This window comes from Triticum urartu, chromosome 2A, assembly GCF_056163025.1.
Source record: "Triticum urartu cultivar PI428250 chromosome 2A, HENAU_Tu73, whole genome shotgun sequence".
In the NCBI taxonomy this organism is placed as follows: Eukaryota; Viridiplantae; Streptophyta; class Magnoliopsida; order Poales; family Poaceae; genus Triticum; species Triticum urartu.
Window position 1 is genome coordinate 1,376,213 of NC_141874.1, and position 26,408 is coordinate 1,402,620.

General features: G+C 43.5%; 1 pseudogene; it reads right to left on the bottom strand.

The window, feature by feature from the left end:
* Positions 1–8,470: 8,470 nt before the first annotated feature.
* The window catches only part of LOC147982657 (protein FAR1-RELATED SEQUENCE 5-like), a 30,001-nt pseudogene continuing 12,063 nt past the window's right edge, over positions 8,471–26,408 (bottom strand).

Consider the following 26,408-nt stretch of genomic DNA (forward strand, 5'->3'; position numbering starts at 1 on the left):
AGCTGGGCAATTTGTTTCCCAGCTGCTCGTCGTTCTTTCAGCCTTTGATCACTGACTATACTTCCCGACCGCTCCGCTTCGGCCCATGTCTTTGCAATAATGCGCTCATAGTTGCCTTTCGGCGGAGACTTGGGTGGTTTTGCCAGGGCAGCCAGAGTGCGCTTCACTTTCACCGGATCTACCTTCTCCTCCGGAGGTGGATGTCTCTGAAAAAGTTGAAAGTTGGGATGGTATCATAATTTCACCCACATAGCATGTGCATGTACAAAACGGACAATGGTAGCATGTTCGTCTGTTACAAATTTGGCATGGTATCATCATAATAGTTGCGGGAGAAAGTCTTCACTTTTTCTTCGCTTGTGTCATTTGCTTATTGCGCCGTAACCATGGATAATCTTCATTGTTTATCAGGATGCTTGGGTCAGCCTTGACATTGAAGGGAGGAATTTCATGAAACTTTTCATAATCTTCAGACATGTCTGTCTTGCCGTCCACTCCCAGGATGTCCCTTTTTCCTGAAAGAACTATGTGGCGCTTTGGCTCATCGTATGATGTATTCGCTTCCTTATCTTTTCTTTTTCTCGGTTTGGTAGACATGTCCTTCACATAGATAACCTGTGCCACATCATTGGCTAGGACGAACGGTTCGTCAGTGTACCCAAGATTTTTCAGATCCACTGATGTCATTCCGTACTGTGGGTCTACCTGTACCCCGCTGCCTAACAGATTGACCCATTTGCACTTAAACAAAGGGACCTTAAAATCAGGTCCGTAGTCAAGTTCCCATATGTCCACTATGTAACCATAATATGTATCCTTTCCGCTCTCGGTTGCTGCATCAAAGCGGACACCGCTGTTTTGGTTGGTGCTCTTTTGATCTTGGGCGATCGTGTAAAATGTATTCCCATTTATCTCGTATCCTTTGTAAGTCAATACAGTCAAAGATGGTCCCCTGGACAACAAGTACAACTCATCACAAACAGTGTTGTCACCTCTGAGACGTGTTTCCAACCAACTGCTGAAAGTCCTGATGTGTTCACATGTAATCCAGTCGTCGCACTGCTCCGGGTGTTTGGAGCGTAGACTGTTCTTGTGTTCATCGACATACGGGGTCACCAAGGTAGAGTTCTGTAGAACTGTGTAGTGTGCTTGAGACCAAGAATATCCGTCCCTGCATATTATTGAGTCTCTTCCAAGAGTGCCTTTTCCAGTCAGTCTCCCCTCATACCGCGATTTAGGGAGACCTATCTTGTTAAGGCCAGGAATGAAGTCAACACAAAACCCGATAACATCCTCTGTTTGATGGCCCATGGAGATGCTTCCTTCTGGCCTAGCGCGATTACGAACATATTTCTTTAGGACTCCCATGAACCTCTCAAAGGGGAACATATTGTGTAGAAATACGGGCCCCAGGATGACAATCTCGTCGACTAGATGAACTAGGACGTGCGTCATGATATTGAAGAAGGATGGTGAGAACACCAGCTCGAAACTGACAAGACATTGCGCCACATCACTCCTTAGCCTTGGTACGATTTCTGGATCGATCACCTTCTGAGAGATTGCATTGAGGAATGCACATAGCTTCACAATGGCTAATCGGACGTTTTCCGGTAGAAGCCCCCTCAATGCAACCGGAAGCAGTTGCGTCATAATCACGTGGCAGTCATGAGACTTTAGGTTCTGAAACTTTTTCTCTGGCATATTTATTATTCCCTTTCTATTCGACGAGAAGCCAGTCGTGACCTTCATACTGAGCAGGCATTCAAAGAAGATTTCTTTCTCTTCTTTCGTAAGAGAGTAGCTGGCAGGACCTTTATACTACTTCGGAGGCATGCCGTATTTTTCGTGGAAACGTTGTAGGTCCTCCCATGCCTCAGGTGTATCTTTTGTATTCCCATACACGCCCAAGAAGCCTAGCAAGTTCACGCAAAGGTTCCTCTAGGTCTTTCCAGTAGGGTAGGTCCCAAAATATAGATTTCTTCTTCCACATGGGTGCGTGCCCCTCAGTGTCATTCGGAACAGCTAGTCTACCGGGACCCTTTCCAAATATTACGTAGTGTAAATCATTGAGCATAGCAAGCACGTGATCACTGGTGCGCATGGCGGGCTTCTTCCGGTGATCTGCCTCGCCTTTGAAATGCTTGCCTTTCTTTCGACATTGATGGTTGGTCGGAAGAAATCGACGATGGCCCAGGTACACATTCTTCCTGCATTTGTCCAGGTATATACATTTAGTGTCATCTAAACAGTGCGTGCATGCGTGGTATCCTTTGTTTGTCTGTCCTGAAAGGTTACTGAGAGCGGGCCAATCGTTGATGGTCATGAACAGCAACGCCTTAAGGTTAAATTCCTCATGTCTGTGCTCATCCCACGTACGTACACCGTTTTCATTCCACAGCTGTAAAAGTTCTTCAACTAATGGCCTTAGGTACACATCAATTTCGTTGCCGGGTTGCTTAGGGCCTTGGATGAGAACTGGCATCATAATGAATTTCCGCTTCACGCACATCCAAGGAGGAAGGTTATACATACATAGAGTCACGGGCCAGGTGCTGTGATTGCTGCTCTGCTCCCCGAAAGGATTAATGCCATCCGCGCTTAAAGCAAACCATACATTCCTTGGGTCCTTTGCAAACTCATCCCAGTACTTTCTCTCGATTTTTCTTCACTGTGACCCGTCAGCGGGTGCTCTCAACTTCCCATCTTTCTTTCGGTTCTCACTGTGCCATCGCATCAACTTGGCATGCTCTTCGTTTTTGAACAGACGTTTCAACCATGGTATTATAGGAGCATACCACATCACCTTCCCAGGAACCCTCTTCCTGGGGGGCTCGCCATCAACATCACCAGGGTCATCTCGTCTGATCTTATACCGCAATGCACTGCATACCGGGCATGCGTTCAGATCCTTGTATGCACCGCGGTAGAGGATGCAGTCATTAGGGCATGCATGTATCTCCTCCACCTCCAATCCTAGAGGGCATACGACCTTCTTTGCTGCGTATGTACTGTCGGGCAATTCGTTATCCTTTGGAAGCTTCTTCTTCAATATTTTCAGTAGCTTCTCAAATCCTTTGTCAGCCACAGCATTCTCTGCCTTCCACTGCAGCAATTCCAGTACGGTACCGAGCTTTGTGTTGCCATCTTCGCAATTGGGGTATAACCCTTTTTTGTGACCCTCTAACATGCGATCGAACTTCACCTTCTCCTTTTGACTAATGCATTGCATCCTTGCATCGACAATGACCCGGCGGAGATCATCATCATCGGGCACATCGTCTAGTTCCTCTTAATCTTCAGCAGCTTCACCCGTTGCAGCATCATTGGGCACATCGTCTGGTTCCTCTTGATCTTCACCAGCTCCCCCCGTTGCAGCATCACCGTATTCAGGGGGCACATAGTTGTCATCGTAGTCTTCTTCTTCGCCGTCTTCCATCATAACCCCTATTTCTCCGTGCCTCGTCCAAACATTATAGTGTGGCATGAAACCCTTGTAAAGCAGGTGGGAGTGAAGGATTTTCCGGTTAGAGTAAGACCTCGTATTCCCACATTCAGTGCATGGACAACACATAAAACCATTCTGCTTGTTTGCCTCAGCCGCATCGAGAAACTCATGCACGCCCTTAATGTACTCGCGGGTGTGTCTGTCACCGTACATCCATTGCCGGTTCATCTGCGTGCATTATATATAATTAAGTGTGCAAATTAATAGAAGTTCATCATCACATTAAAACCAAAGTGCATACATAGTTCTCATCTAACAACATATAGCTCTCCAGAGCATCTAATTAATTAAACCATACATTGAAACTATGTAAAACATTTCAATGCGAAAATAAATGCGATCATAATCGCAACCAAGGTAACAATTGATCCAACGGCATAATGATACCAAGCCTCGGTATGAATGACATATTTTATAATCTTTCTAATCTTCAAGCGCATTGCATCCATCTTGATCTTGTGATCATCGACGACATCCGCAACATGCAACTCCAATATCATCTTCTCCTCCTCAATTTTTTTATTTTTTCCTTCAACAAATTGTTTTCTTCTTCAACTAAATTTAACCTCTCGACAATAGGGTCGGTTGGCATTTCCGATTCACATACATCCTAGATAAATAAAATCTATGTCACGTTGGTCGATATAATTTTCATAAACAATAAATGAACCAATAGTTATAAAGATAATATACATACCACATCCGAATCATAGACAGGACGAGGGCTGACGGGGGCGGATACCAAAACCATCGCACTATATAAGATGCAATAATAAATGTAAGAAAATGATACAAGTATCTATCTAAACATACAAGTAAGAATATTTTTCCTTTCAGAAAGAAGATAAGAACAAGAGGCTCACCACAGTGGTGTCGGTGATGAGATCGGCGCGGGTGATCGACGGCGGTGAAGACTGGGACGGGGCGTGATGGACCGCTAAATCTAGACAAATCTCAAGGAAAATGGAGCTTGGAGGTCGAGCTTTGACAGGAGAAAGCTTAAGTAGTGTGGCTCGGGCATTCCATCGAACACCTCATGTGCATAGGAGGTGAGCTAGAGCACCACAAAGCCCTCTCCCCCTCGGCCAGAGAAAAACAGAGCACTGGCGTGCTCTGCTCGCGCGAGGGGTATATATAGGCACCTCATTGGTCCCGGTTGGTGACATGAGCCGGGACTAAAGGGGAGCCTTTGGTCCCGGTTCAAGCCACCAACCGGGACCAACGGTGGTGGGCCAGGAGCGAGGCCCATTGGTCCCGGTTCATCCCACCAACCGGGACCAAAAGGTCCAGATGAACCGGGACCAATGGCCCACGTGGCCCGGCCGGCCCCCTGGGCTCACGAACCGGGACCAATGCCCACATTGGTCCCGGTTCTAGACTGAAACGGGACTAATGGGCTGACCCGGCCTCGACCAAAGCCCTGTTTTCTACTAGTGATGCCAAAACACAGGTGGTAAAGAGTACACCATCAAGCTCAGCAGCACCCCCGTGCAGCAAAGTTGGAGATGAGGCAGTACCTACAGGAGTAGATTCAAAGCAGTCGGGTAATTTTCATTCCCAATGTCAAGCAAGTGGATCACATATTCTGGCAACTCAGTCTAAGGAGGAAGCAAGACCAGCTATTTTTCAGGCAAGTTCTGCAGAGGAAACACTGGACCCCACAAAAGTAAGTCTAGTTCAACTTAAGAAGGGACCCACAGTGCTAGTAAGCACAGGAAACCACAGCAGAACACAACCACTAGGTGACTTAAATGGTCAAGTGCCTCCTTCATCTTGGGGAAATGTGATGCAGTCAGCCAATGGTATCCAGAGGGCCAAGGTGCAAGACTTCAACGCATCACCTGAGGCTACGCCATTAAATCATGCAGGACACAAAAAGGAGAAAGAGAACATCCCTCCGGTGTCATGTACGGAGATGAATAGGATACAAGACCTGCCCGAAGCTGTAACCATGGGAAAAAGTCCGGAACAAAAGTTGCTAAGAGCCCTAGGGAAATTGCCTGTCTGCTCAACTGTACTTGCCCAACCTGAGGCCACAAGTGTTCCAGAAGCAGTAGAGGCAACTGGCCAGGGGAACACTTCCCATTTCTCTCATGTGGAGGAGAGGTACCATGAATTCATGCGTGTTAGTGGGAAGACAACCAATGCACTAGAAATCAATGTTCTAGATGTGAGTGACCTGTTTGCAAGGTGTGTTGATCCAAACAGCAGAATGCCCAATCCAACTCCACAAATCACAGCTCAGCGACACCAAAAGATCAAATGATTTTTTCAGAGAGTACTGCCCAGCACCAAGTTTCGATCTAGGCATAGATGATTTGCACACAAGATCTACAGACAACACAACACATCAACATGTTTGGTCAAGCACATTTACAGAGCATGAGTTCAAGGAACTCCCAGTACATAACCAGCCAATCATCGATATAACCGATGATGATTATCTATTGGACGTTGAAGGCATAGACGAACTGTGTGTTCAAGCAGAAGGAAATGCGTACCAAACACCTGAAAAAAGTTCCAACCAAGGAGAAGTGGGGTCAGGCAGCAAGGTTTACAGCAGTAGTAGTTCAGTAGAGATGCATCCACATCAATTCGAGAGAAGGATTATCAAGCCACCTCCTTGCAAGAGGTCACCTTTCATTGACTATAATGAGAAGAAAGTCTACATGTCCATACCCGAAGCAAATAGATTGTATGCATCAGTTATTTTGCATGGAAGAATTAATGAAGAAGAATCACCAGATATGGATAGCAGGTATGACAGTATATCACTGCATTTCTTTTTGGCAGCCATTGCACAATGCACTTTCCCCCAGGCAAGGTCTGTCATGTTATCCAGGCAATTCAAACTGTGTTTACAAGCAATCCATTTATAGAATCAGGAAACTTGGCTTAGTGTGAAATTCTTATTTTTTGAAGTAGTTTATCCTTTGATATGCCCATGCCCCTATGTGTTTTCCCTGAGTTGAAATGGTGGTAGGCAATTCATGGAATGATTTTGTGAGCTGAATGCCTCTTTTTTTCCCATGCAGCATAAGGGTAATTGAATATGGCGAATACTTTGTCACGGTCAGGCTCGCAAACTCAATGAAGAAGGAAGGTTTTGTCTTGAGCCATGTAATGGAAGTTGGTATACAGAATATAATGATGAACTTGCCACCAGACTCAAAGAAGCTCATGATGCCCGTCAGGTTCTCGGTAAGAAAACGCGAAGCAACTAATAGTGTAGTTTTGTGTTTTTTTCTTTTTCTTTTTTTCATAAAAGGTCATGTTCATGTCTGTATTTTTTTACATCAGGTTCAGATGCTAAACATGGAATTGAACGGCAAGGAGCTCATTTCCCGGTTCAAGAAGTCGAATCGCTTGGACCGTAAAGACATGGTAAGTTAATGGTTTCTTCACTTTTTACCAATGCATTTTTTATATATGACTTTTTATGCTAAAACTTTTTCTCACACAAATGTAAATATTTCTTAGGGGGTGGGTGGGTTGTGTGGTGGGCAAGTTGACTACACTCATGAAAATTGCTTCTATGTGCCAAGTTGCTTACATTTTTTTGCACAACTTGCCTGTGCATTTTTGGCTAGTTGCTTACATAAGTAGATAAGTTGCCTATGCATCTTCTGTTTTTGGCAAATTACTCACACTAGTACAAAACTGGCATGTGCATTTTTGCTTCTTCAGTCCATTTCTTAATTGCTTTTCTATGGCAAGTTTCTTACATTTTTTGCACAACTTGCCTGTGCATTTTTGGCTGGTTGCTTACACAAGCAGATAATGCATTTTCTGTTTTTGTCAAATTACTCACACTAGCACAAAACTGGCATGTGCATTTTTTGCTTCTTCAGTCCAGTTTCTAGTATTGTATTTTTTTCTACTAACCCAATTTTTGTTTTTTCTAACAGATTATGTTCCCAGTGTTAGAGAACATCGACAAGACAAAACCTAAAACAGGCAATCATTACTGGATTTTTAACGTGAACATAAGGGATCGACGTTTTGAAACTCTTGATTCTTGGAGGACGCTCAAAAACAAGTCTTTAGATGTTTGCGCAAGGAAGATGGTTGCAAGTTTTCGGTCTCTATGGGAAGAGCATTACGCCAGTTCCCGCGTCTCACTGGATGAGTTTGGGCTTACCAACATCGACGTTCCAAAATAAAATAATGAGTAAGCATCCACTTCTTTTTCACATATTAACTATGGTTTTGTTTAGTTTTTTACAAGCGACACAATACTACATAGAGTAAGCATCCAGTTCTTTTTTCAATTTTTTGTTTAGGTTCGACTGTGGTGTTTTTTCTCTGACGATAGCAAACGGTTGGGAGGCAAGGGCTGTTCTAAAATTCACAGCTGAGGATATTCCAAGCATTAGGAAACAATTACCTAACACGTGGGTTGAGAACGCCAACAACAATGCTCCATGGAAAACCATACTCAAGTTAGCATAGGTCAGTTTTTTCTCCCCCCACGCGCGCTACATCCATGTAAATGCATGTGTTGTTTCTTTTGCTCTTTTGTGAATTTTGGAGTGCCGGGGGAGGAGTTGCCTGTATAACAACTTGGACTAGGCAATTCTATTGCATAAACAGGCAATTTAAGCTTTAATTTGAGGCAAGTTATTCAGAAGAACCCATAAAAGACAAATGAAAGACAAATAGTATGATCATTACATAACCAGGGAATTGTTGCATTTTATAGCATTGCAGAATCTTATGTATGTAAGTTTTCGACTATTATGGGGAGGGCAAGGGTGTTTGCGGGGCAATTCAAAGCACACAACAGGCAACTCAAAACTTATAACCAGGCAACTCAAAACTTATAACCAGGCAAGTCAGCCACAAGAAACCGTAAACCATAAATAATAGTTTAGGATGTTCAAACATACAGACCCACAAATAGTTTAAATCGTCAATGTCATTCGACACATCTTTTTCAGCCATCTGGTCACTGTGTGACCATTACACCAATCTGGTCGGGCAGCTTGCACCATTGTGGTTAAAAGAACCACAATAGCTGCACTTGTTCTTTCTCTTCGGATGCAGCTCAAGTGCTGATTGAATTCTTTTTGACTTTGCCCTCCCTTTTGTTGTTGATTTTGGAGGGTCTCTAGGAATTGCAGGGCCAAGTGTGGTAGCAGGTCTTCCAAACTGTGGTTCAACCATCGTAGTACCTTGTGCGACTGCAACAGCTGCATGTAGAGATGCCATACTAAGCGGCTGGTGCGCATATCCACCAGGAGCTTGCGCAGTAGGAGATGAAATTGCATTGGCATTTTCTTCTTGTGTTGTTGAAGACTCTGGATGCTGCCCAATCCAGCCATCCAGTGTTGCTGTTGATGCAGGCAATGGTGCCAGTCCAGGACCAGCCACATAGGTTGTGTTTGCTGCGTTAGGCCCCCGCGGTGGTTGTATAGCCCCCATAGTTTGTGGTGCAGGCCAAATTGCTGGTCTAGGACCCATAGGAGGTCGCGCAGGCCTTCTTGCTAGTGTCGTATCCATCAAAAGTTGTGGCGCAGCTCCTCTTAGCGCTTGCACAGGCCTTGTCATTGTTGAGCCCCTTGAAAGGTGCGGCGCTGCTCCACTGTTCAGTGGCACATATCTTGACAGTTGCTGTACAGGCCAGCAGCCTTGTGTGGGAGGGCTCATGGGTAGTGGTACAGCCCTTTTTTGCATCGCTGCAGCCCCGGATGCTGTCTGTTGGTGTCCATCCTCACTCATAGAGTTGCCAGTTAGGTTTGGTGCATTTTTTCTCTGCGTTGCAGAAGTAGGTCGCTGCTTCCTAGGTCCAGAAGAGGTTTGTGCATGTTCATCAGGACGCACCGCAGGGCCACTAGTTGCCTGAGTGTTTCTCGGTGGTGGCGCAGAAGCAGGTCGCTGCTGCCTAGGTACAGAAGGGGCTTGTGAAGGCCCTCCAGGACGCACCGCAGGGCCACCAGTTGCCTAAGAGTTACTCGGTTGTGGTGCAGAACCATCAGCTGATGGTGGAGGACCACCAGAGGGCCCACTTGTTGGTGCTGCCGGTTTCTTCTTCTTTGACATGTTGAGATTTTTGATTTCATGACGCGCACCACGCATATGTTTCTTTACAATATCCGTCGCAGCATCTGACGCACTAGCAACCTGGGCAAGACTACCAAAATCCATCATCAAATTTGCATGCCTGAGTTCCTTTTTCGATTATGGTGGCATCTCATCAGGTTGCTCTTCGACAGCAGGGGGTGCGTTGGGAATTGCCATAGGTGTCCACCTTCTAAGTATGTACTGCGCTGGGATTTCATCAACACCAAGTTGGTTGAAAACTTTCAAGATATGGCAGCAAAGCATGCCGTCCCTCTCAATCTTGCAGCAGTCACATCTGTAGTCTCCAGCACTAGCTTCCACCGTGACAAAATAGCCCCTAGAACCATATTTGGCAACCCACTCTTGATTGGGGTAAACTTCATACAAGTTTTCACCATGTGGTCGCACATTGTACCTTGTAGTCAACTGAAACTCATCACGAAACTTCTCGTACAAGTCCCTAGTATATGAACCGTACGCCTGCTTCTCTATTGGGTAAGATGACCACATTTCAGTCTGTAAATGTCCTGTCCTGTAGTCTTTTGAACCCTCCCGGACTAGTATGTGTGTTTGGATTTTCTGATATTGCTTCACAAAGTTCAAAATGGACTTGTGTGGGTTCACATATCGCTTAAGGACAGCGTTGAACCCCTCGCTGCGTTGAGTTGACTGCAAGAAAGGGAAGAATTGGTGCTTGAAGTAGCAGGGCACCCATGTCTCTCTGTACTTGTATAGATTCTCGAAGTGGGAGTCAGTCATAGCCTCATACTTCATCATTAGCTCACACCACCTTGCCTCAAATTCTTCCGGCGTCAAGCTGAAGTCAACACAGTTGTTGAAATCTTTGGACAAGCCAGGGTTTTACCCCAGCAATGCTCCAAGCTTTTCTTGTGCTTTTTTCATAATATGCCAGCGGCAACAACGGTGCACACTTGTAGGAAAGATCTTTTTAATTGACTGTGCCATTGCGATGTCTTGGTCGGTTATGATGTTGGTGGGTGCTACATTATGCATTGCCTCAAGGAAGGTCTGGAATAGCCAATCAAAGCTCGATGCCAACTCTTGCCTAACAAAGCCACAACCCAACATGAACGACTGCCCATGCCTGTTAATCCCAATGACTGTTGCAAAGGGCATGTTGTACATGTTAGTCATATACGTTGTGTCAAAGGAGATACAATCACTAGTAGAAAACAGGGCTATGGTCCAGGACGGCTCAGCCAATTAGTCCCGCTTCAGTGTAGAACCGGGACCAATGTGGGCATTGGTCCCGGTTCGTGAGCCCAGGGGGCCGGCCGGGCCACGTGGGCCATTGGTCCCGGTTCGTCTGGACCTTTTGGTCCCGGTTGGTGGGATGAACCGGGACCAATGGACCTCGCTCCTGGCCCACCACCATTGGTCCCGGTTTGTGGCTTGAATCGGGACCAAAGGCTCCCCTTTGGTCCCGGTTCATGCCACCAACCGGGACCAATGAGGTGCCTATATATACCCCCTCGCGCAAGAGCAGAGCACAGTGCTCTGTTTTTTCTGGCCGAGGGGGAGAGGGCTTTGTGGTGCTCTAGCTCACCTCCTATGCACATGAGGTGTTCGATGGAATGCCCGAGCCACACTACTTAAGCTTTCTCCTCTCGAAGCTCGACCTCCAAGCTCCATTTTCCTCGAGATTTGTCTAGATTTAGCGGTCCGTCACGCCCCGTCCCCGTCTTCACCGCCGTCGATCACCCGCGCCGATCTCATCACCGACACCACCGTGGTGAGCCTCTTGTTCTTATCTTCTTTCTGAAAGGAAAAATATTCTTACTTGTATGTTTAGATAGATACTTGTATCATTTTCTTACATTTATTATTGCATCTTATATAGTGCGATGGTTTTGGTATCTGCCCCCGTCGGCCCTCGTCCTGTCTATGATTCGGATTTGGTATGTATATTATCTTTATAACTATTGGTTCATTTATTGTTTATGAAAATTATGCCGACCAACGTGACATAGATTTTATTTATCTAGGATGTATATGAATCGGAAATGCCAACCGACCCTATTGTCGAGAGGTTAAATTTAGTTGAAGAAGAAAACAATTTGTTGAAGGAAAAAATAAAAAAATTGAGGAGGAGAAGATGATATTGGAGTTGCATGTTGCGGATGTCGTCGATGATCACAAGATCAAGATGGATGCAATGCGCTTGAAGATTAGAAAGATTAGAAAATATGTCATTCATACCGAGGCTTGGTATCATTATGCCATTGGATCAATTGTTACCTTGGTTGCGATTATGATCGCATTTGTTTTCGCATTGAAATGTTTTACATAGTTTCAATGTATGGTTTAATTAATTAGATGCTCTGGAGAGCTATATGTTGTTAGATGAGAACTATGTATGCACTTTGGTTTTAATGTGATGATGAACTTCTATTAATTTGCACACTTAATTATATATAATGCACGCAGATGAACCGGCAATGGATGTACGGTGACAGACACACCCGCGAGTACATTAAGGGCGTGCATGAGTTTCTCGATGCGGCTGAGACAAACAAGCAGAATGGTTTTATGTGTTGTCCATGCACTGAATGTGGGAATACGAGGTCTTACTCTAACCGGAAAATCCTTCACTCCCACCTACTTTACAAGGGTTTCATGCCACACTATAATGTTTGGACGAGGCACGGAGAAATAGGGGTTATGATGGAAGACGGCGAAGAAGAGTACGATGACAACTATGTGCCCCCTGAATACGGTGATGCTGCAACGGGGGGAGCTGGTGAAGATCAAGAGGAACCAGACGATGTGCCCAATGATGCTGCCACGGGTGAAGCTGCTGAAGATCAAGAGGAACCAGACGATGTGCCCAATGATGATGATCTCCGCCGGGTCATTGTCGATGCAAGAACGCAATGCATTAGTCAAAAGGAGAAGCTGAAGTTCGATCGCATGTTAGAGGATCACAAAAAAGGGTTGTACCCCAATTGCGAAGATGGCAACACAAAGCTCGGTACCGTACTGGAATTGCTGCAGTGGAAGGCAGAGAATGCTGTGGCTGACAAAGGATTTGAGAAGCTACTGAAAATATTGAAGAAGAAGCTTCCAAAGGATAAAGAATTGCCCGACAGTACATACGCAGCAAAGAAGGTCGTATGCCCTCTAGGATTGGAGGTGGAGGAGATACATGCATGCCCTAATGACTGCATCCTCTACCGCGGTGCATACAAGGATCTGAACGCATGACCGGTATGCGGTGCGTTGCGGTATAAGATCAGACGAGATGACCCTGGTGATGTTGACGGCGAGCCCCTCAGGAAGAGGGTTCCTGCGAAGGTGATGTGGTATGCTCCTATAATACCACGGTTGAAACGTCTGTTCAGAAACGAAGAGCATGCCAAGTTGATGCGATGGCACAGTGAGAACCGAAAGAAAGATGGGAAGTTGAGAGCACCCGCTGACGGGTCGCAGTGGAGAAAAATCGAGAGAAAGTACTGGGATGAGTTTGCAAAGGACCCAAGGAATGTATGGTTTGCTTTAAGCGCGGATGGCATTAATCCTTTCGGGGAGCAGAGCAGCAATCACAGCACCTGGCCCGTGACTCTATGTATGTATAACCTTCCTCCTTGGATGTGCATGAAGCGGAAGTTCATTATGATGCCAGTTCTCATCCAAGGCCCTAAGCAACCCGGCAACGAAATTGATGTGTACCTAAGGCCATTAGTTGAAGAACTTTTACAGCTGTGGAATGGAAACGGTGTACGTACGTGGGATGAGCACAGATAGGAGGAATTTAACCTTAAGGCGTTGCTGTTCGTGACCATCAACGATTGGCCCGCTCTCAGTAACCTTTCAGGACAGACAAACAAAGGATACCACGCATGCATGCACTGTTTAGATGACACTGAAAGTATATACCTGGACAAATGCAGGAAGAATGTGTACCTGGGCCATCGTCGATTTCTTCCGACCAACCATCAATGTCGAAAGAAAGGCAAGCATTTCAAAGGCGAGGCAGATCACCGGAAGAAGCCCGCCATGCGCACCGGTGATCACGTGCTTGCTATGGTCAATGATTTACACTACGTAATCTTTGGAAAGGGTCCCGGTGGACTAGCTGTTCCGAATGATGCTGAGGGACACGCACCCATGTGGAAGAAGAAATCTATATTTTGGGACCTACCCTACTGGAAAGACCTAGAGGTCCACTCCTGAATCGACGTGATGCACGTGACGAAGAACCTTTGCGTGAACCTTCTAGGCTTCTTGGGCATGTATGGGAAGACAAAAGATACACCTGAGGCACGAGAGGACCTGCAACGTTTGCACGAAAAAGAGGGCATGCCTCCGAAGCAGTATAAAGGTCCTGCCAGCTACGCTCTTACGAAAGAAGAGAAAGAAATCTTCTTTGAATGCCTGCTCAGTATGAAGGTCACGACTGGCTTCTCGTCGAATATAAAGGGAATAATAAATATGCCAGAGAAAAAGTTTCAGAACCTAAAGTCTCATGACTGCCACGTGATTATGACGCAACTGCTTCCGGTTGCATTGAGGGGGCTTCTACCGAAAAACGTCCGATTAGCCATTGTGAAGCTATGTGCATTCCTCAATGCAATCTCTTAGAAGGTGATCGATCCAGAAATCGTACCAAGGCTAAGGAGTGATGTGGCACAATGTCTTGTCAGTTTCGAGCTGGTGTTCCCACCATCCTTCTTCAATATCATGACGCACGTCCTAGTTCATCTAGTCGACGAGATTGTCATCCTGGGGCCCGTATTTCTACACAATATGTTCCCCTTTGAGAGGTTCATGGGAGTCCTAAAGAAATATGTCCGTAACCGCGCTAGGCCAGAAGGAAGCATCTCCATGGGCCATCAAACAGAGGATGTTATCGGGTTTTGTGTTGACTTCATTCCTGGCCTTAACAAGATAGGTCTCCCTAAATCGCGGTATGAGGGGAGACTGACTGGAAAAGGCACTCTTGGAAGAGACTCAATAATATGCAGGGACGGATATTCTTGGTCTCAAGCACACTACACAATTCTACAGAACTCTACCTTGGTGACCCCGTATGTCGATGAACACAAGAACAGTCTGCGCTCCAAACACCCGGAACAGTGCGACGACTGGATTACATGTGAACACATTAGGACTTTCAGCAGTTGGTTGGAAACACGTCTCAGAGGTGACAACACTATTTGTGATGAGTTGTACTTGTTGTCCAGGGGACCATCTTTGACTGTATTGACTTACAAAGGATACGAGATAAATGGGAATACATTTTACACGATCGCCCAAGATCAAAAGAGCACCAACCAAAACAGCGGTGTCCGCTTTGATGCAGCAACTGAGAGCGGAAAGGACACATATTATGGTTACATAGTGGACATATGGGAACTTGACTACGGACCTGATTTTAAGGTCCCTTTGTTTAAGTGCAAATGAGTCAATCCGTTAGGCGGTGGGGTACAGGTAGACCCACAGTACGGAATGACAACAGTGGATCTGAAAAATCTTGGGTACACTGACGAACCGTTCGTCCTAGCCAATGATGTGGCACAGGTTATCTATGTGAAGGACATGTCTACCAAACCGAGAAAAAGAAAAGATAAGGAAGCGAATACATCATACGATGAGCCAAAGCGCCACATAGTTCTTTCAGGAAAAAGGGACATCCTGGGAGTGGACGGCAAGACAGACATGTCTGAAGATTATGAAAAGTTTCATGAAATTCCTCCCTTCAATGTCAAGGCTGACCCAAGCATCCTGATAAACAATGAAGATTATACATGGTTACGGCGCAATAAGCAAATGACACAAGCGAAGAAAAAGTGAAGACTTTCTCCCGCAACTATTATGATGATACCATGCCAAATTTGTAACAGACGAACATGCTACCATTGTCCGTTTTGTACATGCACATGCTATGTGGGTGAAATTATGATACCATCCCAACTTTCAACTTTTTCAGAGTTCATTTGAAATGCTTTCATGTCTTATGGTTTGAAACTTTGATACTTCGAAAGTGATTGTCCATTTTGTACACGAAGTGCATCAAGTTTTTGTCGTAACCCTCTCTACTTTTTGGAACATGCTATGTGGGTGAAATGATGATACCATGCCAACTTTCAACCTTTTCAGAGTTCATTTTGAAATGCTTTCCAATTTCAGAGTCATTTAGCTCAAAGAATGAATTAATAGCAAACAGAATAAACTACAAAACTTTTATGAAAATAAAAACAATCAATTAAAATATTATGTTATGATCAACTAAAATAAAACTATAATATTCTTCAATAGCAAAAAGAATATAATTTTTGTGACCTAAAATCAAACTATAAGTATTTAATTGTAAGTATAAATAAAAAATAAATAGGAAAGAAGAAAAAATTTCTAATTTTATAGTAAAGTTATTCATAAACTAGTGATTCACACAAATTTTTAAAAATTCAAATTTAAACTATTTAAAATTTAAAACAAATGGCACTAACAGAAAGTTTATAATTTTTGTGACCTAAAAGCAAAAAGAAATCACTAAAAAACTGTAAGTATTTAGTTTTAAGTAGAAATAAAAAAATAAATAGAAAAAAACTCTATTTTTATAGTAAAGTTATTCATAAACTAGTGATTCACACAAATTTTTAAAAATTCAAATTTAAACTATTTAATATTTAAAACTAATGGCACTAACAGAAAGTTTATAATTTTTGTGACCTAAAAGCAAAAAGAAATCACTAAAAAACTGTAAGTATTTAGTTGTAAGTAGAAATAAAAAATAAAAAACCAAAAAATATAGAAATAAAAAAGAAAAAACCAAAAAAATGCCTCCTACTGGGCCTCCACGGCCTGAATACTACTAGAATCCCTACATGGGCCAGGATTCAGGCCCGCAGAAGGCCCAATAGGCCCACAGGCAGTAGCAAGCTTAGGCCCGAAAGCCTGCATTAGAGAGGAGCTCGAATGGGTAGGCACACCAGCGCTTATAAACCAGTGCCGGCGCCCTTCAGCTAGCGATGTGGGACTAAACTTTTGGGCTCGGGGCAGCAAAGGCCATTGGTCCCGGTTGGTGGCACCAACCGGGACTAAAGGGGGCATTGGTCCCGGTTCGTGGCACCAACCGTGACCAATGCCCCCCTTTAGTCCCGGTTGGTGGCACCAACCGGGAACAAAGGCCGCCGCTTCCCGCCCTTTGGGCTGCTGAAAATTGGCCTTTGTTCCCAGTTCGTGGTACCAACCGGGACTAAAGGGGGCATTGGTCCCGGTTTGTGCCACCAACCGAGACTAATGCTCCGTCTATATAAGCAAAGACTTAGCGTTTTTTCAGATTTCATCGCCAGTTCCCCGCCCCGACGACGCCGCCAGGCTGCCCGAGCTCGCCCTGACGACGCCGTCAGGCTCGCCGTCGCCCCGCGCCCCTGCCCCGTGCTCGCCGTCGCCGTCGCCCCTGCCCCGTGCTCGCCGTCGCCCTGCCCCTGCCCCGTCCCGCCCCCGCGCACCGGCGCCCTCGCCGCCCCCGCCGTCGCCTCGAGCTCCCCTGCTACGGGCTCGCCGTCGCCGCCCCGTGCTCGCCGTCGCCCAGCCCCTGCCCCGTCCCGCCCCCGCGTGCCGGCGCCCTCGCCTGCCCCCGCGCTGTGAGCCGCCGCCCGGCTCTGTTTTTTTATTTTTATTTCTTTAATTTTTGTGTTCATATGTGATGTATATGTGTATGTGGCTATAATGTATATGTGTATGTGAATAATGCAAAATATTGTTTTTTAGAAAAATTAGGATTTTTTTTCTGTTCATAGATTTTTTTGGTGATATTAATTATTGTAAATATGCAAATGTTTGTATATTCATATGAACAATGAATTAGGCAATACTACTTCTTGTATTTTTAAGAAGGAAGAAGAATAAAAAGAATGAGAGGAAAAAGGAAATAAGAAGAGGAAGAAAGGAGAAGAAGAGGGGAGAGGAAGAAGAGGAGAAATAAATAAGAAGAAGAAAAAAGAAGAAAAAGAAGAGGAGACGAAGAAAGGAATAGAGGAGAAGAAGAGAAAAATAGAATATATATTCTATTTTCTCTTTTCTCCTCTATTCCTTTCTTCTTCTCCTCTTTTTTTTTCTTCTTTTTTTTCTTCGACACGTGGGGGGGGGGGGTCGAGAACGCCGGACATTCATGAGAGAGGCGAGGAAGAAGAGGAAGAAGAGGGAGAAGAAGAGGAGAGGAAGAAGAGGAAGTCTTCTCCTCTATTCTTTCTTCTCTTCTTTCTTCTTCTTCTTCTTCTTCTTTATTTTATCGGGAACGAGGGTCGTCGAGAGGTCGAGGAGCGGTAGAGGAGAAACCCTAAATAGAAAGTATCGTCGGTGTGAGATACATGTACCGTCGGTGTCGGACACTACACCCACATCCCACAAGTGGCGCGGGCTTCCGTCTAATAAGAATAAGAATAAGAAGAAGAAGAAGAAGAAGAAGAAGAAGAAGAAGAAGAAAAAAAGAAGAAAAAAAGAGGAGAAGAAGAAAGGAATAGTGGAGAAAAGAGAAAATAGAATATATTCTATTTTCTCTTCTTCTCCACTATTCCTTTCTTCTTCTCCTCTTCTTTTTCTTCTTTTTTCTTCTTCTTATTTATTTCTCCTCTTCTTTTCGGTAGAGGAAACCCTAAATAGCTAGCAAGCATCGTGGGTGTGAGATACATGTGGCCTTCGGTGTCGGACACTATGTGCTTCACTCATATCTTTTGAGCTATGTAGTTTTGATCTATGTGCTTCACTTATATCTTTTGAGCTATGTAGTTTTGCTCTATGTGCTTCACTTATATCTTTTGAGCGTTATAATTTTGCTCTATGTGCTTCACTTAGATCTTTTAGAGCACGGTGGTGGATTTGTTTTAAAGAAACTATTGATCTCTCATGCTTCACTTAAATTATTTTGAGAGTCTCTTAATAGCATGGTAATTTGCTTAATAATAATATGCTTGGTATTCAAGATTTGTGAAACTTTCTTTTGAGTGTGTTGAATACTAAGAAAATATTGAAGCATGATAATTGTTTTGAGATATGGAGGTGATAATATTAAAGTCATGCTAGTTGAGTAGTTGTGAATTTAAAGAATACTTGTGTTAAAGTTTGTGATTCCCGTAGCATGCACGTATGGTGAACCGTTATGTGATGAAGTCGGAGCATGATTTATTTATTGATTGTCTTACTTATGAGTGGCGGTCGGGGACGAGCGATGGTCTTTTCCTACCAATCTATCCCCCTAGGAGCATGCGCGTAATACTTTGCTTTGATAACTTCTAGATTTTTGCAATAAGTATATGAGTTCTTTATGACTAATGTTGAGTCCATGGATCACTCTCACCCTTCCACCTTTGCTAGCCTCTAATACCGTGCACTTTTCGCCCGTATCATACACCTACCTATTATGGCATTTCCATAGCCATTCCTAGATATATTGCCATGCAACTTTCCACCATCTAGTTCATCATGACACATTCATCATTGTCATATTGCTAAGCATGATCATGTAGTTGACATAGTATTTGTGGCAAAGCCACCATTCATAATTCCTTCATACTTGTCACTCTTGATTCATTGCATATCCCGGTACACCGCCGGAGGCATCCATATAGAGTCATACTTTGTTTTAGAATCGAGTTGTAATCATTGAGTTGTAAATAAATAAAAGTGTGATGATCATCATTTTTAGAGCATTGTCCCAAGTGAGGAAAGAATGATGGAGACTATGATTCCCCCATAAGTCGGGATGAGACTCTGGACGAAAAATAAATAAAAGAGGCCAAAGAGGCCAAAAAAAAGAAGAGGCCATAAAAAAAGAGAAAAGGCCCAAATAAAAAAATGAGAGAAAAAGAGAGAAGGGACAATGTTACTATCCTTTTACCACACTTGTGCTTCAAAGTAGCACTGTGATCTTCATAGTAGAGAGTCTCTCATGTTATGTCACTTTCATATACTAGTGGGAATCTTTCATTATAGAACTTGGCTTGTATATTCCAATAATGGGCTTCCTCAAATTGCCCTAGGTCTTCATGAGCAAGCAAGTTGGATGCACACCCACTTAGTTTCGTTTTGAGCTTTCATATACTTATAGCTCTAGTGCATCCGTTGCATGGCAATCCCTACTCACTCACATTGATATCTATTGATGGGCATCTCCATAGCCTGTTGATACGCCTAGTTGATGTGAGACTATCTTCCCCTCTTTTTTGTCTTCTCCACAACCACCATTCTATTCCACCTATAGTGCTATATCCATGGCTCACGCTCATGTATTGCGTGAAGATTGAAAAAGTTTTGAAAAAGTTAGAGTATGAAACAATTGCTTGGCTTGTCATCGGGGTTGTGCATGATTTAAATACTTTGTGTGGTGAAGATAGAGCATAGCCAGACTATATGATTTTGTAGGGATAACTTTCTTTGGCCATGTTATTTTGAGAAGACATAATTGCTTTATTAGTATGCTTGAAGTATTATTACTTTTATGTCAATATAAACTTTTGTCTTGAATCTTTCGAATCTAAATATTCATATCACAATTAAGAAGATTTGCATTGAAATTATGCCAAGTAGCACTCCGCATCAAAAATTTTCTTTTTATCATTTACCTACTCGAGGACGAGCAGGAATTAAGCTTGGGGATGCCTGATACGTCTCCAACGTATCTATAATTTTTGATTGCTCCATGCTATATTATCTACTGTTTTGGACTATATTGGGCTTTATTTTCCACTTTTATATTATTTTTGGGACTAACCTATTAACCGGAGGCCCAGCCCAGAATTGATGTTTTTTTTGCTTATTTTAGTGTTTCGGAGAAACAAAATATCAAACGGAGTCCAAACGGAATAAAACCTTCGGGAACGTGATTTTCTCGCCGAACGTGATCCAGCAGACTTGGACCCTACTCCAAGGAGTCAAAGAGGAGGTCACAAGGGTGGGGGGCGCCCCCCCTAGGGTGTGCCCCCTGCCTCGTGGGCCCCTCGGTGCTCCACCGTCATACTCCTTCCTCCTATATATACATACGTACCCCCCAAACGATCAGAACAGGAGCCAAAAACCTATTTCCACCACCGCAACTTTCTGTATCCACGAGATCCCATCTTGGGGCCTGTTCCGGAGCTCCGCCGGAGAGGGCCGTCATCACAGAGGGATTCTACATCATCCTAGCCCCTCCGATGAAGTGTGAGTAGTTTACCTCAGACCTTCGGGTCCATAGTTAGTAGCTAGATGGCTTCTTCTTTCTCTTTGAATCTCAATACAAAGTTCTCCCCCTCTCTTGTGGAGATCTATTCGATGTAATCTTCTTTCTGCGGTGTGTTTGTTGAGACCGATGAATTGTGGGTTTATGATCAAGTCTATCTATGAATAATATTTGAATCTTCTCTGAATGTTTTTATGTATGATTGGTTATCTTTCCAAGTCTCTTCGAATTATCCGTTTGGTTTGGCCAACTAGATTGATAGTTCTTGCCATGGGAGAAGTGCTTAGCTTTGGGTTCGATCTTGCAGTGTCCTTTCCCAGTAACAGAAGGGGCAGCAAGGCACGTATTGCATCGTTGCCATCGAGGATAACAAGATGGGGTTTATTTCATATTGCATGAATTTATCTCTCTACATCATGTCATCTTGCTTAAAGCGTTACTCTGTTTTTAACTTAATACTCTAGATGCATGCTGGATAGCGGTCGATGAGTGGAGTAATTGTAGTAGATGCAGAATCATTTCGGTCTACTTGTCACGGACGTGATGCCTATATACATGATCATTCCTAGATATTCTCATAACTAAGCTCAATTCTGTCAATTGCTCAACAGTAATTTGTTCACCCACCGTAGAATACTTATGCTCTTGAGAGAAGCCACGAGTGAAACCTATGGCCCCCGGGTCTATTCTCATCATATCAATCTCCATCACTTTAATCTTTTTTTGCTTTTTACTTTGCCTTTACTTTTTACTTTGCATCTTTATACCAAAAATACCAAAAATATTATATCTATCAGATCTCACTCTCGTAAGTGACCGTGAAGGGATTGGCAACCCCTAATCGCGTTGGTTGCGAGTAGCTATCGTTTTGTGCAGGTACGAGGGACTTGAGCGTGGCCTCCTACTGGATTGATACCTTGGTTCTCAAAAACTGAGGGAAATACTTACGCTACTCTGCTGCATCATCCCTTCCTCTTCGAGGAAAACCAACGCAAGCTCAAGACGTAGCAAGGAGCCATTCTCCCCCATTCACAATTGTGTGGGTCATGAATTCCGTCGCCACATTCTTCCACTGTATGACCCATCAAGCCACAGAAAAAACAAAAATCCGGCAACCTCTCATAATAAATAGGATATTCTTCCTCTTTTGCAACGTTATCGGAGCAAACCTCATGAGTGGTGTATCAACATCAACAAAAACTCGTGCCCTCAAGGTGCTAGAAGGTTAATTTTTCCCTCACTGACTGTCACTGTAAAAGGTGGTTCTCCAACCTTGGCGGCTACCTTTTCTGCTAGCTCTTTCTTAGCTGTCAAACCATCAGGCAAACCCATGATTCGATCCCATAATGGAACTTTATTCAGTTTGTATTCAGACACATCAGTGAAGCCATCATATTCCTGCACTATTATCGGAGCATAGCCAAAAATCCATGGCCCTCCATCAATGATCCGCTTCCAGTCACCAAGGCAGTGGCACTGGAAGAAAAAGAGGTTTGGGCCTTTGATATTGAAAGTCACTCCTTGGGCAGCGGCCCAAGCGCTTCGCATCTGCCTCAACAGTGTTGCATGATTGAAAGGCTTGGTGGTATGAACACGAAACAATCCTAGCCACCGCACCCCCTTGATAAATTCCTCGACTTCCCCTGACAGATCGAGGTCGTCCTCCTCCTCTCCATGCAGCTTCATGCCAGCAAATTTGTCCTCCAAATCTGGTTCCGGGCCATAGTAATCCCAATCTTCATCCTCCTCCTCTAACGCATCTCCACCCCCGCTTCCGCTACCTCCTGCTCCCCCTGCCGGAGGGCCCCTGCTAGTCGATCCCCCCGTCATTGTGTTTCTCACTCCGATCTGCCTCCTGGCCTCCTCCTCCTCGCCTTCCACGATCGCCGCCGCCTTCAACTTCTCTTCCTCCTCCCTTACTCCCACAAGCGATGGAGCCGCCATGCAGGGCGGGCCTTGTGTCCTTGGACCTATTGTTGATCTCCCCAACGTCGCCACCGAGATATTTTCCGTGGACTCCGACGTCGCCGCCGGAGGAACAGTGGAACCCTAGATCGCCTCTAGGGTAGCTTTGACCTACTTGTCGATTTTATATGACGTAGAGCAACATGCACAGGCTCTGGACACTATTGGGCCGGCCCACCAGCTCAAAGCTACTTCTTATTTTACCGCGCGGCGCAACTCAAAATTTTTTTTAGCGCGTGGCGTAAAAAAGAGACGCAGATCTTGACGCACAGGCTCTGCACGGGCCAGCTCAGCAGAGCGAAGCTCTTTAGTTTTTGTTAGTGCGAGACGTAAAAAATGGTTAAAAAGAAGGGAGCTCATGGACAGCGACTAATCGAGGAGCGTTCCTTCGGGAGCCTCCTGAAGGGTTACTTGAGGTGGGCTGAGAGCGCGCCGCTATCATCCGTCACCACGTGTCGCGCTCTGGACGCTCCTCCGGTTTTTAAGTTTTTTTAGGGTTTACGCACGCATTTTCGGCTTTTTAGAAGTTTTTTCCTTTTTTGGCTTTTCATCTTCTGCCGGTGTTTCTTAGCTTTTCGACAAACAAAATTAAAAAAATTGCGCGAAAAAATGTGTTTTTTTCTTCCGCGAGAGGCATGGACGTGCCTCTCGAAAACATAAAAAATGAGTTTTCTCTTTTTCCCTTCCGTGAGAGGCACGGTTTTGCTTCCGCGAGAGGCACGGCGTGCCTCTCGAAAACGAAAAAAACTTTTTCCTCTCTTTTTTCCTTCCATGACAGGCACAATTTTTCTTACACGAGAGGCACGGCCATGCCTCTTGAAAAAAATGCAGTTTATCTTTTTTTCATTTGTGAGAGGCACAGTTTTGCTTTCGCAAGAGGCACGACCATGCCTCTCGAAAATGAAAAAAAAACATTTTCTTTTTTTCCTTCCGTGAGAGGCACCGATTTGCTTCCGTGAGAGGCACAACTGTGCCTCTCGGAAAGGAAAAAAAAGTGCTTGCAGTTTGGTTTTTTCGTTGGGTTTTTTGTTTGGTTTTTTTCGTGAAAAAAATTCGTCGAAACCTATCAACATGGGACCTAATTTTGAATCTCGACGCGAGGAATCCAACTGTGAAAAGTGTTCGAGATTTAGACACGTGATTTAAGAGATAAAATGTTTTGAATGACTGATTCTACGAAAAAAAGGGAAAACACAGGTTACGACAAATGGCACACATCCAGCATGCCACTTGTCACAACCTGGAAGGGTGGAAGTGATCTTCGGAAGGAATGCTTCTCAATTAGTGATTTTGGAGCTCATGAGGATTCGAACTCACCACCACACACTGCTCAAGTGACATGCTTGCCACTAGAGCGGTGGCTGCTACAAAGTACAGAATGTGTGAAATATATAAATATCCATAGCAATGTTCATATTTGAGCGCATATTATCAAAAATATTCAAATTTTCATTTCGAAACCATGTTAACAATTTTGAAATGCCAATATTTTCAAAAAACAAAAATAATTTATTAATCTAATCTTTTTGATAAAATTTGAATATTTTTGGAATTCCAAACATTTTATGACAAAACCCAAACAATTTGAAATCTCAAACAGCGTAAAAAATGTGAACAGTTTTGAACAATCCTGAACATTTTTTAAAACCACGAATCATGTATCGAAAACATGCTCAGTTCTTTGGAAAATAGGAACAACTTTTAAAATTCTGAACATTTTACAAAACACGTACAATTTGGATATATCGAACAGTTTAAAAAATATGAACTATTTTTATATATTTCGAGTTTATTTTTTGAAAAACACGAAACATTTTTTAGAATTACGAACATTTTTTATAAAGTGGGTACATTTTTTGAAAATCCAAACAAAATTAGGAAAATGAGGAAAATTTCTTTTATATGTGTTTTTGTATAGTCGATGCTTTTTTTAAAGTACTGAATATTTTTTGAATTTATGAACAAAAATTGGAATAAGCAACAATTTGAACTTCTATACAATTTTTAGAAAATGTGAACATTTTAAATTTCTGAACAAACTAGCAAACATTTTTTGAATTTGTGAACATAATTTTATAACCGGAACATTTTTGAAAGTTTTGAACGATTTATAAAAAGCCAAAACAATTTTGAATTTTAGTAACATTTTTTCGAAAATCACAAATAATTAAATTGGAGGAAGAAAATATCCCATTAATTAAATGAGATTGCTAGGAATTCCATGGCTGGATGGGCCAATGTGAGAGAGAGAGGACCTTGATTAAATAAATGGGCAAGAAAAGAAATGGAAATTAAAAGAAGGAAAGAATGGGTGTGGTAATTAACCTACATGTGCGGGTGTCTGGATAGTGTTTTGAGGGCGCGGCGTGTGGCATGCATGGACATATGACGTTGAATTGGTTGGCACCATAACATGTATGGTGGAGGAGCTTGGCAACTCATCAAACTCGCCGCCTTGAGACTGAACCTCGTTTCTTTTGAACCTCATGTTATAAATTTTGCTTAGCCATGTTTATATTATACAATCCGTCCATGCTAAAATGTGATGATCAAACTCTCCCCCTTGGGACTTATCATGTTTATCATAAATAGATGGACAGGTGACCACCATTGACGATGGTACAAAGAGAAAAAGTGACAACTCATTAGGGGTGCATGAGAGTTTGTTTTTTCCATTGCAACGCATGAGTATGTTTGCTATACAGTTATAAGACAAACTAGAAGATTGATAATTAAACAATGTTTATGTGAAGCATTTACTAGGTGGGAACCGGGAAGACTTACTTGGCTAGAAGTTGTACTGGTTGATCGTGTACTAGTCGTTACTTGTTGGGAACTAGGAAGACTGACTTGTGCTAGTCAGTTTGTCCCATGACAGACAAAGCAAGATAAGAAATTATATAGGCTTACTACCGAAGGTTCGGACAAGGACGCTACAGGCTGAACTCAAGTGTCATAGAGAAACCAGAATATCCATCAAGAAAACAAAAGTGTGTGTGTGTGTGTCTAGATAGTCTTTGTAACATTTGATCTATAAAAGGCAAGGGGTAATGATCTTTTCTAGTAGCTTTGTTTAATTTTGTAAAATCAATTACCATCCTATAACTATAATTCTTTGTGGAATAAGTTCATTTTTATCATTAGAAACAACGGTAATGCCTCCTTTCTTAGGAACACAATGAACATGACTTACCCATCTACTATCAGCTATGGGATAGACTATACCTGCTTCCAGAAGCTTTAATATTTCAGTTCTTACTACATCATCCATCTTAGGATTTAACCGTTGTTGGTGATCAATAACCGGCTTAGTATCCTGTTCCATATTAATCTTGTGCTGACATAGGGTGGGACTAATGCCCTTAAGATCATCCAAAGTATATCCAATAGCAGCACGGTGCTTCCTCAGAACTTTAAGTAGTCTTTTTTCTTATGCTCTGAAAGGTTAGCACTAATAATAACAGGATATATTTCCTTTTCATCAAGATAAGCATGTTTCAAAGTACCAGGTACTCCCTCCGTCCGGGTTTATTAGGATTCTCAGCATCACAAGCGCGTCCCTTTTTATAAGGCCTGGCTTTGGAAAGGTGCATGCATGCAACCATTTCATTAGTTGCATTGAAAACCATTGTTGTTGGTGTCATGGCTGAGAAATTAATACACTTCATGCATGTTTTTCATTGGCTGCAT